Source organism: Archocentrus centrarchus, chromosome 10, assembly GCF_007364275.1.
Source record: "Archocentrus centrarchus isolate MPI-CPG fArcCen1 chromosome 10, fArcCen1, whole genome shotgun sequence".
Classification (NCBI taxonomy): Eukaryota; Metazoa; Chordata; class Actinopteri; order Cichliformes; family Cichlidae; genus Archocentrus; species Archocentrus centrarchus.
The window spans coordinates 10,197,654-10,212,435 of record NC_044355.1 but is presented as its reverse complement, the minus strand read 5'-3'; positions in this window follow the sequence as shown (position 1 = coordinate 10,212,435).

The window sequence follows — 14,782 nt, the reverse complement described above, 5'->3', positions numbered from 1 at the left end:
AGCCATGCCCTAAACCCAACAGGAAGTCAGCCATTTTGAATTAATTATGCAAATTTGGCGATTTGCAGCCCTCACACTTTTTCTAATAACTCAGAGGTTTTAGATGTTATCATCTTCATATTTGGTTTGTCTAACCTACACCCCCAGGGGAATCTAAATCTCGAAAATGGTGAGTTTTTGCCAAGGGGGAGGGGTCCTTATGCCCCTTTGAACTTTGATCATTCACCATGAAATTTTGATTGCCTCTCATTCATACCTACATGATCCAATGTGCATCAAACTTCTCCAGTAGGATGAGGGTGCTCCCCTGAACACATACATATGACAATATTTAATATCAGTCGCAGCGCCACCTAGTGGGAACAGGAAATGTCATATTTTACACTTGGAGGTCCAGCTCCAAGGTGGTTTAGCAGAACCATCTCAAATTTCACCTGGAAAGCCTTAAGAAGTTGGACTTACTGTGTTTTCAAAACTGTGAGTTTTTGACAAAAGGGCGTGACCCTCATGGGACGGCAAAGTTCGATGATTCGCCATGAACACAAAAATGGCTGTAACTCAAAGCCAACTTGCCCAATCTGGCTCAAACTTCAGTGGTGTGATAAGCACCCTGTCCTGAACACACTGATATGCATAAAGTCCATAAACGTTAGAGCGCCGCCTAGTGGCAGCTCGGAATATCTTAAAATAGCAAGTTTTTTGAGTAGCCCCGGAGCTACGTTTTATCTACATGTATGAAAATGTACAGGCTCGTGTAGCATCCTAAGACGTACAAGAAAGTCTCTTGGACCCATACCCCAAACCCTACAGGAAGTCGGCCATCTTCAATTGAAGGTGTCAATTTTTGCGATTTCCACGCCTGCTATTTGAACGAACTCGTCCTAGGGCATTTCACCCACTGACACCAAATTGGCTCCAGATCATCTACACAAGTAGCCCATCAAATATTGTGGAAATCTTTACAAAATATTAAACGGCCTTATCACACCAGGCCATTAAATTTGGCCTTTGTTTTTCTCCCTCACCACCAAAATTGTTTGTGCACTTGTTCGCACATGCTTTGTCTGATCAGGCTGAAAATTTAATCACTCAAGTACACACCCAGGCTGAATCCATAACTACAGATTCAAGACTGTAGGCGCAATAGCGCCCCCTACAGAAGCAAATGAAAATTTGTATGACCGTCCACAGAATTAGTTTTGCTCTGAAATACATGAAATATCTTTCACCATTCCTTACAAAATCCTCATCTATTTGATAAGCCTCCTGCCCTGAACACATTGATATGCATAAAGTCCATAAACGTTAGAGCGCCCCCTACTGGCAGCTTTAAATATCATAATATACCATGTTTTTTAGCTAGCCCCTGAGTTACATTTTATCTACAGCTCTGAAATTTTGCACACTCATGCAACATCCTAAGACATACAAAAAAGTCTCTTGGAGCCATACTCCAAACCCTACAGGAAGTCCAGCATCTTCAATTGAAAGTGTCAATTTTTGCCATTTTCAGGCCTGCTATTTGAATGAACTCCTCCTAGGGCATTTCACCCAGTGAGACCAAATTGGCTCCACATCATCTAGACAAACAGCCCATCAAAAAAGTCAATCAGACCCATGCCCTATTTTGCATGCTGGAGCCGTGACCACACCCCCAAATATTCCATTGCGTCTATGCCGACAGCAAAAGATACCTTTTCCTATAAAAGAATTCAACTTTCTAGAGACCCATCACGATCACAAAACCTCAGAGTGCGCCACAGGTCGACGCGCGCGGAGTGCGAGGGCCCGATATCACCGCTTGCGGTTTTAATTAGGGCCCGAGCACGAACTGTGCGAAGGCCCTATTGTAATTGCTTCGTTTATTATTTTTTTTATTATTATTATTATTCAGGCAAATGAATTGGCTTTTTGGGGGCTTTATCATATTCAAAAACTCATGAAACTTTGCACATGCGTCACACCTGGTGAAAATTTAAGTATTTTAATGGGCTCGGGCAAGGGCGCGCCCAAATGGCTCGCTAGCGCCCCCTAAACTGGAGCCCCACCGCTGTGTTTCACGTACATGAATGAAACTTCATACACATGTATATCATGTCCAGGCGCACAAAAAATCCTCTTGGAGCCATGCCCTAAACCCAACAGGAAGTCCGCCATTTTGAATTAATTATGCAAATTTGGCTATTTGCAGCCCTCACACTTTTTCTAATAACTCAGAGGTTTTAGACGTTATCATCTTCATATTTGGTTTGTCTAACCTACACCCCCAGGGGAATCTAAATCTCGAAAATGGTGAGTTTTTGCCAAGGGGGAGGGGTCCTTATGCCCCTTTGAACTTTGATCATTCGCCATGAAATTTGGATTGCCTCTCATTCATACCTACATGATCCAATGTGCATCAAACTTCTCCAGTACGATGAGGGTGCCCCCCTGAACACATACATATGACAATATTTAATATCAGTCGCAGCGCCACCTAGTGGGAACAGGAAATGTCATATTTTACACTTGGAGGTCCAGCTCCAAGGTGGTTTAGCAGAACCATCTCAAATTTCACCTGGAAAGCCTTAAGAAGTTGGACTTACTGTGTTTTCAAAACTGTGAGTTTTTGACAAAAGGGCGTGACCCTTATGGGACGGCAAAGTTCGATGATTCGCCATGAACACAAAAATGGCTGTAACTCAAAGCCAACTTGCCCAATCTGGCTCAAACTTCAGTGGTGTGATACGCATGCTGCCCTGAACACACTCATATGCATAAAGTCCATAAACGGTAGAGCGCCGCCTAGTGGCAGCTCGGAATATCTTAAATAGCAAGTTTTTTGAGTAGCCCCGGAGCTACGTTTTATCTACATGTATGAAAATGTACATGCTCATGTAACATACTAAGACGTACAAAAAAGTCTCTTGGACCCATACCCTAAACCCTACAGGAAGTCGGCCATCTTCAATTGAAGGTGTCACTTTTTGCGATTTCCACGCCTGCTATTTGAACGAACTTGTCCTAGGGCATTTCACCCAGTGACACCAAATTGGCTCCAGATCATCTACACAAGTAGCCCATCAAAAGTTATTCAGGGTTTTGTAGAATATTGAACGGTGTTGCCATGGCAACCCTCTGAATTTGGACTTTTTTCAATTTCAAATTCACAGAGATTCTAAACATCAGCCCCTGGGCTGTGCTTTCTCTATGTACCTGAAAATGTGCCTGCTGATGTAAGATGCTAACATCTACAAAAAACTCTCTTGGACCGATAGCCCAAACCCAACAGGAAGTCAGCCACGTTTACTTTAAAGTGTCATTTTTGCAGCATTTTTCGCCTTTTTCAGGCCTTTTTGCCTCAACTCCTCCTAGGGCATTTGACCCAGTGAGACCAAAATGGCTCCAGATCATCCACACAAGTAGCCCATCAAAAGATATTCATGGTTTTGTAGAATATTGAACGGTGTTGCCGTAGCAACCCTCTGAATTTGGACTTTTTTTCCATTTCAGGCCCAGATAGGTTCTAAACATCAGCCCCAGGGCAGTGCTTGGTCTGTGTACCTGAAATCGTGCATGCTGAAGTAACATCCTAAGACGTACAAAAAAGTCTCTTGGACCGATAGCCGAAATCCAACAGGAAGCCTGACATGTTCTAATTAAGGTGTCATTTTTGCAGCATTTTTCACATTTTTCAGGCCTGCTATTTGAATCATCTTCTACTACAGCTTTTCATCCAGTCACACCAAAATGGCTCCAGATCATCTACACAAGTAGCCCATCAAAAGATATTCATGGTTTTGTAGAATATTGAACGGTGTTGCCGTAGCAACCCTCTAAATGTGGGATTTTACTCATATACCACAGTGCACCAAATTGTTACATCTCTGACATACATTGTCCGATCTGCCTCAAACTTCACAGGCTTAATGGGAGGGTAAGGGAGACCGGACACACCCCTCTATCAGCTTTGTTTCACACTCATAACGCCACCTAGTGGCAACAGGAAATCAGTAGGACACTGATACTCATCATCCTATGGTCATTACAGTTTCATTGATGGCTGCAGGCATTACATAGAGCATTGTGACATATTAATTAGTGGGCACTCACCGACGCCACCTAGTGGAAGCGGGAGACGATCGACGCGAAGTACGGCTAGCCTGCTGAGCCGTCAGCAGCCGGGTGAGCCAGCTACTCTCTCGTCTGCGAGAACCTCCGAGCGCGGTTCGGCTGGAGCGTGCCACGGGTCGACGCGCGGCTTGGCTGGAGCGCGCCAGGGGTCGACGCGCGCCGGGTGCGAGGGCCCGCTCATCGCCGCTTGCGGCTTTAATTAGGGCCCGAGCACGAACTGTGCGAAGGCCCTATTGTAATTGCTTCGTTTTTTATTATTATTATTATTTTTTTTTTTTTTTTTTTTTATTATTATTCCGGCAAATGAATTGGCTTTTTGGGGGCTTTATCATATTCAAAAACTCATGAAACTTTGCACATGCGTCACACCTGGTGAAAATTTAAGTATTTTAATGGGCTTGGGCAAGGGCGCGCCCAAATGGCTCGCTAGCGCCCCCTAAACTGGAGCCCCACCGCTGTGTTTCACGTACATGAATGAAACTTCATACACATGTATATCATGTCCAGGCGCACAAAAAATCCTCTTGGAGCCATGCCCTAAACCCAACAGGAAGTCCGCCATTTTGAATTAATTATGCAAATTTGGCGATTTGCAGCCCTCACACTTTTTCTAATAACTCAGAGGTTTTAGACGTTATCATCTTCATATTTGCTTTGTCTAACCTACACCCCCAGGGGAATCTAAATCTCGAAAATGGTGAGTTTTTGCCAAGGGGGAGGGGTCCTTATGCCCCTTTGAACTTTGATCATTCGCCATGACATTTTGATTGCCTCTCATTCATACCTACATGATCCAATGTGCATCAAACTTCTCCAGTAGGATAAGGGTGCTCCCCTGAATACATACATATGACAATATTTAATATCAGTCGCAGCGCCACCTACTGGGAACAGGAAATGTCATATTTTACACTTGGAGGTCCAGCTCCAAGGTGGTTTAGCAGAACCATCTCAAATTTCACCTGGAAAGCCTTAAGAACTTGGACTTACTGTGTTTTCAAAACTGTGAGTTTTTGACAAAAGGGCGTGACCCTTATGGGACGGCAAAGTTCGATGATTCGCCATGAACACAAAAATGGCTGTAACTCAAAGCCAACTTGCCCAATCTGGCTCAAACTTCAGTGGTGTGATAAGCATGCTGCCCTGAACACACTCATATGCATAAAGTCCATAAACGGTAGAGCGCCGCCTAGTGGCAGCTCGGAATATCTTAAAATAGCAAGTTTTTTGAGTAGCCCCGGAGCTACGTTTTATCTACATGTATGAAAATGTACAGGCTCATGTACCATCCTAAGACGTACAAAAAAGTCTCTTGGACCCATACCCCAAACCCTACAGGAAGTCGGCCATCTTCAATTGAAGGTGTCAATTTTTGCCATTTCCACGCCTGCTATTTGAACGAACTTGTCCTAGGGCATTTGACCCAGTGAGACCAAATTTGCTCCACATCATCTAGACAAGGAGCCCATCAAATATTGTGGAAATCTTTACAAAATATTAAATGGCCTTATCACACCAGGCCATTGAAGTTGGCCTTCGTTTTTCTCCCTCACCACCAAAATTGTTTGTGCACTTGTTCGCACAGGCTTTGTCTGATCAGGCTGAAAATTTAATCACTCATGTACACACCCAGGCTGAATCCATAACTACAGAGTCAAGACTGTAGGCGCAATAGCGCCCCCTACAGAAGCAAATGAAAATTTGTATGACGTCCACATAATTAGTTTTGCTCTGAAATGCATGAAACTATCTTTCACCATTCCTTACGAAATCCTCATCAATTTGATAAGCCTCCTGCCCTGAACACATTGATATGCATAAAGTCCATAAATGTTACAGCGCCACCTACTGGCAGCTTGAAATATCATAAAATAGCATGTTTTTTAGCTAGCCCCAGAGCTACATTATATCTACAGCTCTGAAATTCTGCACACTCATGTAACATCCTAAGACGTACAAAAAAGTCTCTTGGAGCCATACTGGAAACCCTACAGGAAGTCCAGCATCTTCAATTGAATGTGTCAATTTTTGTCAATTTTTGCCATTTTCAGGCCTGCTATTTGAATGAACTCCTCCTAGGGCATTTCAGCCAGTGAGACCAAATTGGCTCCAGATCATCTAGACAAACAGCCCATCAAATATTGTGGAAATCTTGACAAAATATTAAATGGTGTTGTCACACCAGGCCATTGAATTTGGCTTTTATTTTTCTCAATGGCGACCAAAATTGTTTGGGCACGTGTTCGTACATGCTTTGCCCGATCTGCCTGAAAATGTAATCACTCATGTACACAGCCACTCTGAACCCATAACTATGGATTCAAGGCTATACGTAGCTGCAAGAGCGCCCCCTACAGAAGCAAATGAAATTTTGTATAGCATCCACAAACTTAGTTTCTCGGAAATGTATGAAAATGTGTTTCAACATTCTTGACATCATCCTGATCAAAACAGTCTATCAGACCCATGCCCTATTTTGCATGCTGGAGCCGTGACCCCACCCCCAAATATTCCATTGCGTCTATGCCGAGAGCAAAAGATATCTTTTCCTATAAAAGAATTCAACTTTCTACAGACCTTCTGTACACCATCACGATCACAAGACCTCCGAGTGCGGCACGGGTCGACGAGCGCCACGGGTCGACGCGCAGGGAGTGCGAGGGCCCGATATCACCGCTTGCGGTTTTAATTATTAGGGCCCGAGCACGAACTGTGCGAAGGCCCTATTGTAATTGCTTCGTTTATTATTATTATTTTTTTTTTTTTTTTTTTTATTATTATTATTATTATTCAGGCAAATGAATTGGCTTTTTGGGGGCTTTATCATATTCAAAAACTCATGAAACTTTGCACATGCGTCACACCTGGTGAAAATTTAAGTATTTTAATGGGCTCGGGCAAGGGCGCGCCCAAATGGCTCGCTAGCGCCCCCTAAACTGGAGCCCCACCGCTGTGTTTCACGTACATGAATGAAACTTCATACACATGTATATCATGTCCAGGCGCACAAAAATCCTCTTGGAGCCATGCCCTAAACCCAACAGGAAGTCCGCCATTTTGAATGAATTATACAAATTTGGCGATTTGCAGCCCTCACACTTTTTCTAATAACTCAGAGGTTTTAGACGTTATCATCTTCATATTTGGTTTGTCTAACCTACACCCCCAGGGGAATCTAAATCTCGAAAATGGTGAGTTTTTGCCAAGGGGGAGGGGTCCTTATGCCCCTTTGAACTTTGATCATTCGCCATGAAATTTTGATTGCCTCTCATTCATACCTACATGATCCAATGTGCATCAAACTTCTCCAGTAGGATAAGGGTGCCCCCCTGAACACATACATATGACAATATTTAATATCAGTCGCAGCGCCACCTAGTGGGAACAGGAAATGTCATATTTTACACTTGGAGGTCCAGCTCCAAGGTGGTTTAGCAGAACCATCTCAAATTTCACCTGGAAAGCCTTAAGAAGTTGGACTTACTGTGTTTTCAAAACTGTGACTTTTTGACAAAAGGGCGTGACCCTTATGGGACGGCAAAGTTCGATGATTCGCCATGAACACAAAAATGGCTGTAACTCAAAGCCAACTTGCCCAATCTGGCTCAAACTTCAGTGGTGTGATAAGCATGCTGCCCTGAACACACTCATATGCATAAAGTCCATAAACGTTAGAGCGCCGCCTAGTGGCAGCTCGGAATATCTTAAAATAGCATGTTTTTTGAGTAGCCCCGGAGCTACGTTTTATCTACATGTATGAAAATGTACAGGCTCATGTAGCATACTAAGACGTACAAAAAAGTCTCTTGGACCCATACCCCAAACCCTACAGGACGTCGGCCATCTTCAATTGAAGGTGTCAATTTTTGCGATTTCCACGCCTGCTATTTGAACGAACTCGTCCTAGGGCATTTCACCCACTGACACCAAATTGGCTCCAGATCATCTACACAAGTAGCCCATCAAATATTGTGGAAATCTTTACAAAATATTAAACGGCCTTGTCACACCAGGCCATTAAATTTGGCCTTTGTTTTTCTCCCTCACCACCAAAATTGTTTGTGCACTTGTTCGCACATGCTTTGTCTGATCAGGCTGAAAATGTAATCACTCATGTACACACCCAGGCTGAATCCATAACTACAGATTCAAGACTGTAGGCGCAATAGCGCCCCCTACAGAAGCAAATGAAAATTTGTATGACCGTCCACAGAATTAGTTTTGCTCTGAAATACATGAAATATCTTTCACCATTCCTTACAAAATCCTCATCTATTTGATAAGCCTCCTGCCCTGAACACATTGATATGCATAAAGTCCATAAACGTTAGAGCGCCCCCTACTGGCAGCTTTAAATATCATAATATACCATGTTTTTTAGCTAGCCCCTGAGTTACATTTTATCTACAGCTCTGAAATTTTGCACACTCATGTAACATCCTAAGACATACAAAAAAGTCTCTTGGAGCCATACTCCAAACCCTACAGGAAGTCCAGCATCTTCAATTGAAAGTGTCAATTTTTGCCATTTTCAGGCCTGCTATTTGAATGAACTCCTCCTAGGGCATTTCACCCAGTGAGACCAAATTGGCTCCACATCATCTAGACAAACAGCCCATCAAAAAAGTCAATCAGACCCATGCCCTATTTTGCATGCTGGAGCCGTGACCCCACCCCCAAATATTCCATTGCGTCTATGCCGAGAGCAAAAGATACCTTTTCCTATAAAAGAATTCAACTTTCTAGAGACCCATCACGATCACAAAACCTCCGAGTGCGGCACGGGTCGACGAGCGCCACAGGTCGACGCGCGCGGAGTGCGAGGGCCCGATATCACCGCTTGCGGTTTTAATTATTATTATTATTCAGGCAAATGAATTGGCTTTTTGGGGGCTTTATCATATTCAAAAACTCATGAAACTTTGCACATGCGTCACACCTGGTGAAAATTTAAGTATTTTAATGGGCTCGGGCAAGGGCGCGCCCAAATGGCTCGCTAGCGCCCCCTAAACTGGAGCCCCACCGCTGTGTTTCACGTACATGAATGAAACTTCATACACATGTATATCATGTCCAGGCGCACAAAAAATCCTCTTGGAGCCATGCCCTAAACCCAACAGGAAGTCCGCCATTTTGAATTAATTATGCAAATTTGGCGATTTGCAGCCCTCACACTTTTTCTAATAACTCAGAGGTTTTAGACGTTATCATCTTCATATTTGGTTTGTCTAACCTACACCCCCAGGGGAATCTAAATCTCGAAAATGGTGAGTTTTTGCCAAGGGGGAGGGGTCCTTATGCCCCTTTGAACTTTGATCATTCGCCATGAAAATTTGATTGCCTCTCATTCATACCTACATGATCCAATGTGCATCAAACTTCTCCAGTAGGATGAGGGTGCCCCCCTGAACACATACATATGACAATATTTAATATCAGTCGCAGCGCCACCTAGTGGGAACAGGAAATGTCATATTTTACACTTGGAGGTCCAGCTCCAAGGTGGTTTAGCAGAACCATCTCAAATTTCACCTGGAAAGCCTTAAGAACTTGGACTTACTGTGTTTTTAAAACTGTGACTTTTTGACAAAAGGGCGTGACCCTTATGGGACGGCAAAGTTCGATGATTCGCCATGAACACAAAAATGGCTGTAACTCAAAGCCAACTTGCTCAATCTGGCTCAAACTTCAGTGGTGTGATAAGCATGCTGCCCTGAACACATTCATATGCATAAAGTCCATAAACGTTAGAGCGCCGCCTAGTGGCAGCTCGGAATATCTTAAAATAGCATGTTTTTTGAGTAGCCCCGGAGCTACGTTTTATCTACATGTATGAAAATGTACAGGCTCATGTAACATCCTAAGACGTACAAAAAAGTCTCTTGGACCCCTACCCCAAACCCTACAGGAAGTCGGCCATCTTCAATTGAAGGTGTCAATTTTTGCGATTTCCACGCCTGCTATTTGAACGAACTCGTCCTAGGGCATTTCACCCACTGACACCAAATTGGCTCCAGATCATCTACACAAGTAGCCCATCAATTATTGTGGAAATCTTTAAAAAATATTAAACGGCCTTGTCACACCAGCCCATTAAATTTGGCCTTCGTTTTTCTCCCTCACCACCAAAATTTTTTGTGCACTTGTTCGCACATGCTTTGTCTGATCAGGCTGAAAATTTAATCACTCATGTACACACCCAGGCTGAATCCATAACTACAGATTCAAGACTGTAGGCGCAATAGCGCCCCCTACAGAAGCAAATGAAAATTTGTATGACCGTCCACAGAATTAGTTTTGCTCTGAAATACATGAAATATCTTTCACCATTCCTTACAAAATCCTCATCTATTTGATAAGCCTCCTGCCCTGAACACATTGATATGCATAAAGTCCATAAACGTTAGAGCGCCCCCTACTGGCAGCTTTAAATATCATAATATACCATGTTTTTTAGCTAGCCCCTGAGTTACATTTTATCTACAGCTCTGAAATTTTGCACACTCATGTAACATCCTAAGACATACAAAAAAGTCTCTTGGAGCCATACTCCAAACCCTACAGGAAGTCCAGCATCTTCAATTGAAAGTGTCAATTTTTGCCATTTTCAGGCCTGCTATTTGAATGAACTCCTCCTAGGGCATTTCACCCAGTGAGACCAAATTGGCTCCACATCATCTAGACAAACAGCCCATCAAAAAGTCAATCAGACCCATGCCCTATTTTGCATGCTGGAGCCGTGACCACACCCCCAAATATTCCATTGCGTCTATGCCGAGAGCAAAAGATACCTTTTCCTATAAAAGAATTCAACTTTCTAGAGACCCATCACGATCACAAAACCTCCGAGTGCGGCACGGGTCGACGAGCGCCACAGGTCGACGCGCGCGGAGTGCGAGGGCCCGATATCACCGCTTGCGGTTTTAATTTATTTATTATTTGTCATTGCATCATTATTATTTTATTTAGTTGTATACATCTGCATGACTGGATCACTAGCACGTGATTTAAGGTGGCAATGCAAAGCAGAACAGTTTTTACGTTGTGATGGGAGAAGACAATGGGAGACACACGGATCAGGGCTGTGTCTGCAGTGATGCGGACGCTGCACCGGTCTGTTGTGGTGAAGAGGGAGCTGAGTGTAAAAGTGAAGCTGTTGATTTACTGGACGATCTACGTCCCTACCCTCACCTATGGTCATGAGTTTTGGGTAGTGACCAAAAGAATAAGATCACAAATACAAGCAGAAGAAGTGAGCTTCCTTCTAAGGGTGGCTGGTCTCTCTCTTAGAGATAGGGTGAGGAATGTGGCCATTCAGGAGAGGCTCAGAGTAGAGCCGCTGCTCCTCCACATGGAAAGGAGGCAGTTGAGGTGTCTCGGGCACCTGACTAGGATGGGCGTCTCTTGGGTGAGGTGTTCCAGGCATGTCCTACCGGGAGGAGACCTCGGGTCAGACCCAGGACCCGCTGGACAGATTATATCTCTCTGGCCTGGGAATGTCTTGGGGTCCCTCCTGATGAGCTGGTGGAGGTGGCTGGGGAGAAAGAAGTCTGGGTTTCTCTGCTTAGGCGGCTGCTCCTGTAACCTGGCCCCATATAAGCAGAAGAAAATGGATAGGTGGATGGATATCTATTTTTATAATATTCTGCAGCCTGGTAGCCTGATTGTGGCCTCAGTGTGTGGTTTTTCCCTTCACAATTGTAAGTAGGCTAAACTTTTTAAAAATAATTATGTGTCTGAAAAATTAAGCCAAAGTGGAACTGCCTTAAAGAGGCATTCATTCTGATGTTCAGTAGATAATAACTCTACTCAAAATAATTTTGTAGAAGTCTATGGGAAGATGATTCTACTGCTAAGTTGTTCTATGACCTCAGTAAACATTTTCCTGCTTAAACATTTTCCTGCTTATCTTCACAAATGCTAATTTTGAATTTTAAATGTAGCATCACATTCATTTTGTAAATGAATATGATGCTGTGTTCCTAATAAGACTCAAGTTACTGTCATATATCATATATTGTTGTCAGAAGTTTATATATGTTATTCATAGGAATGAATGTCATAGTAATTTGGGGCTTTTAATGATTTCTTTTTAGTGTTCTTTTTTCCAGGGTGGAATGATTGTATAGCATACACCTTTAATGACTTAAATAAGAATTAGGTGCACAAGTTTGAATTTATTTGAGATTTTCTTTATTCCACACACGGTCAAAATTATACATAGAGATTCAAATATATTCATGCAGCCCACTTATATCTGGTTAAATGTCCCTTAGCAAGTTACACCTTGGCCAGACACTTTTGGTAGCCATCAACAAGTTTCTGGCATAATTCTGGCTGAATATTTAGTCAGTTTTTTTGGCAGAATTGGTGGTGTTCATTTAAATTTTAAGGATAGTCCACAAATTTTCAATAGGGCTGAGATTGGGGCTTTGGGAAGGCCATTCCAGAAGCTTAATGTTAGCCTGCTTTGTTCATTCCAAAATTCATTTTGATGTGTGTTTGGTACCATTGTCCTGTTTTCATCAATGACCCTTTTTTTCATGACAAAAATGAGATGATAACGAAATAAAAACTACCTAAAAGGATAAAAGCGATAATGAAATTAATTGACACTTTCGTCAACAAATGAAAACGAGGCAAAAATGTTTGGGGGGAATGACAACCAATCAGAACTTACTTAATTTTGTGAAAGGCAGGGACAACTTAGGAAAACATCCAATCAAACACAGTTGCACAAATTTTATCCAAACCTGGGAAGGCCACACTAGCCTGTGAAATTTTCAGGCAAACCAGGCCTACTCCTCAATATTTTATTGTTACGTCAATAAACAGGGTCAGGTAAATAAAGATGTTGTTTGTTCAATATGTTTTCAAGCATTAATAATATTCCATAACTTTTAATTAATGTTTAATTTTGTGTAAATGTGTATTATGACTAATTCAAGGGAACTGAGGAAAAAGCATTTTACACCCTTTATATTTTAGTTAACTGAATCAACTGTAGATTTAGTTGACTATATTCTTATGCTAAAATTAGACTAAAACTAAAACTATTCAGAAGACTAAATTATGACTAAAGCTAAATTACATTTTTGTCAAAAGACTATGACTAAAACTACATCAAAATTTGCTGTCAAAATTAACCACCTAGCTCTTGATATGAGGTGAAGGTAAAGGTGAAGAATTTGGAGGTAGTCCTTCTTCTTCATTATTCCATCTACTTTGTGCAATGTACCAGTATCGCGGTCAGCAAAACAATCGCAGGGCATGATGTTACCACCACCATGCTGGGGTTGTCATTTTTTTCTCATCTGACCATAAAACTTTTCACCAGAAGGCATTTGGCTCGTTCACGTGGACGGTCTGATCCACCCGTACCTTATCACATCCAAAATGCTCCAATGGGACTTCTAACCAATGGGGGACAGCATGGTGACTACTTCCATTTGCGTAATGCAATTGCAGGTGGTAACCTTATTTGCTAGAAGAAGACAGAAAGCATTAACTGTATTCCTTACTCTTTTTTTTTTTTTTTTTTTTCTAAAGGGTAAAACAATACAAGCACTTCCAATATATAGCAAGTTGTGACAGGACAATTGTTTAGCAAACAGTTTATTAATATACCCAGTGAAAAAATGTGTTAATGTGATGATTGAGTCTATAGTATATTTCTACTGCACCTCCGATGGGCTTTATTCTTTTTGTCACTCCATCTTCCTCCCACACACACACACACGCACGCACACACACACGCACGCACACACACACACACACACACACACACACACACACACACACACACACACACACACACACACACACACACACACACACAGATAAACACACTTGAAACCATTTGCACAGACAAGAATGTTGAAATCTTGTAGCAGTTCATCCACTGCTTCTTTAGAATTCCAGTAAGAGTGGGATCAGGGAGAACATGCCACGCGTAATGAATTACATAATACACTATACACTATGTAACAGTTATGAAGTCAAATTAAAATGAGTAAACCAGGACCTGGCCTGATTGGCAAGTGCACTGATAAACAGGTCTCTAATAGTCTGTGGATAGGAAAATTCCTTCCATGAGTAATTCTGGCAGCTATGGTGCTCTGCTTCAAAGCAACATCTTCTCTTCACTCTAGTACTAGCCCTTATATTCATCAACTCCTTCAGGAAAAGACATGGATGGCAGCCAGTGCAACTTCACTTTATTCAGTCCACGATAAACTTCAGACTGAAGTAATACTGTTGTTTGTTAAAACTGGGAGTTAAATTCGAAGTGAATGCAACATTGCACTTCCATGATGTGGAAAAATCTTACTGGCTTTTTTTTTTGTGTTGTTTTTTGTGGATGTGTGACAGGGCAGTGAGATGGTAAGAAGTGAGAGGCCAGTGTGGTATAGGAAATCAAGTACACAGACACATTGTTCATAAACCACACATTCCCTGCTTGGTGCATTGCTAGAAGCACCTTGTAGCGGAGCCTGAAATACTGTTAGATTCTCAGGGCGCTGGTACAAGTGAGATATGCTAGTGGCTGGCTTTCTCCATCACACAGCAGCATATACAGTACATCACCATGTGCTATATATTGCTAAAGGGGTTGCACTGCTTTAGAAATATTTACTGTAAAGAAGATACATGCATTGCTACTGGTACA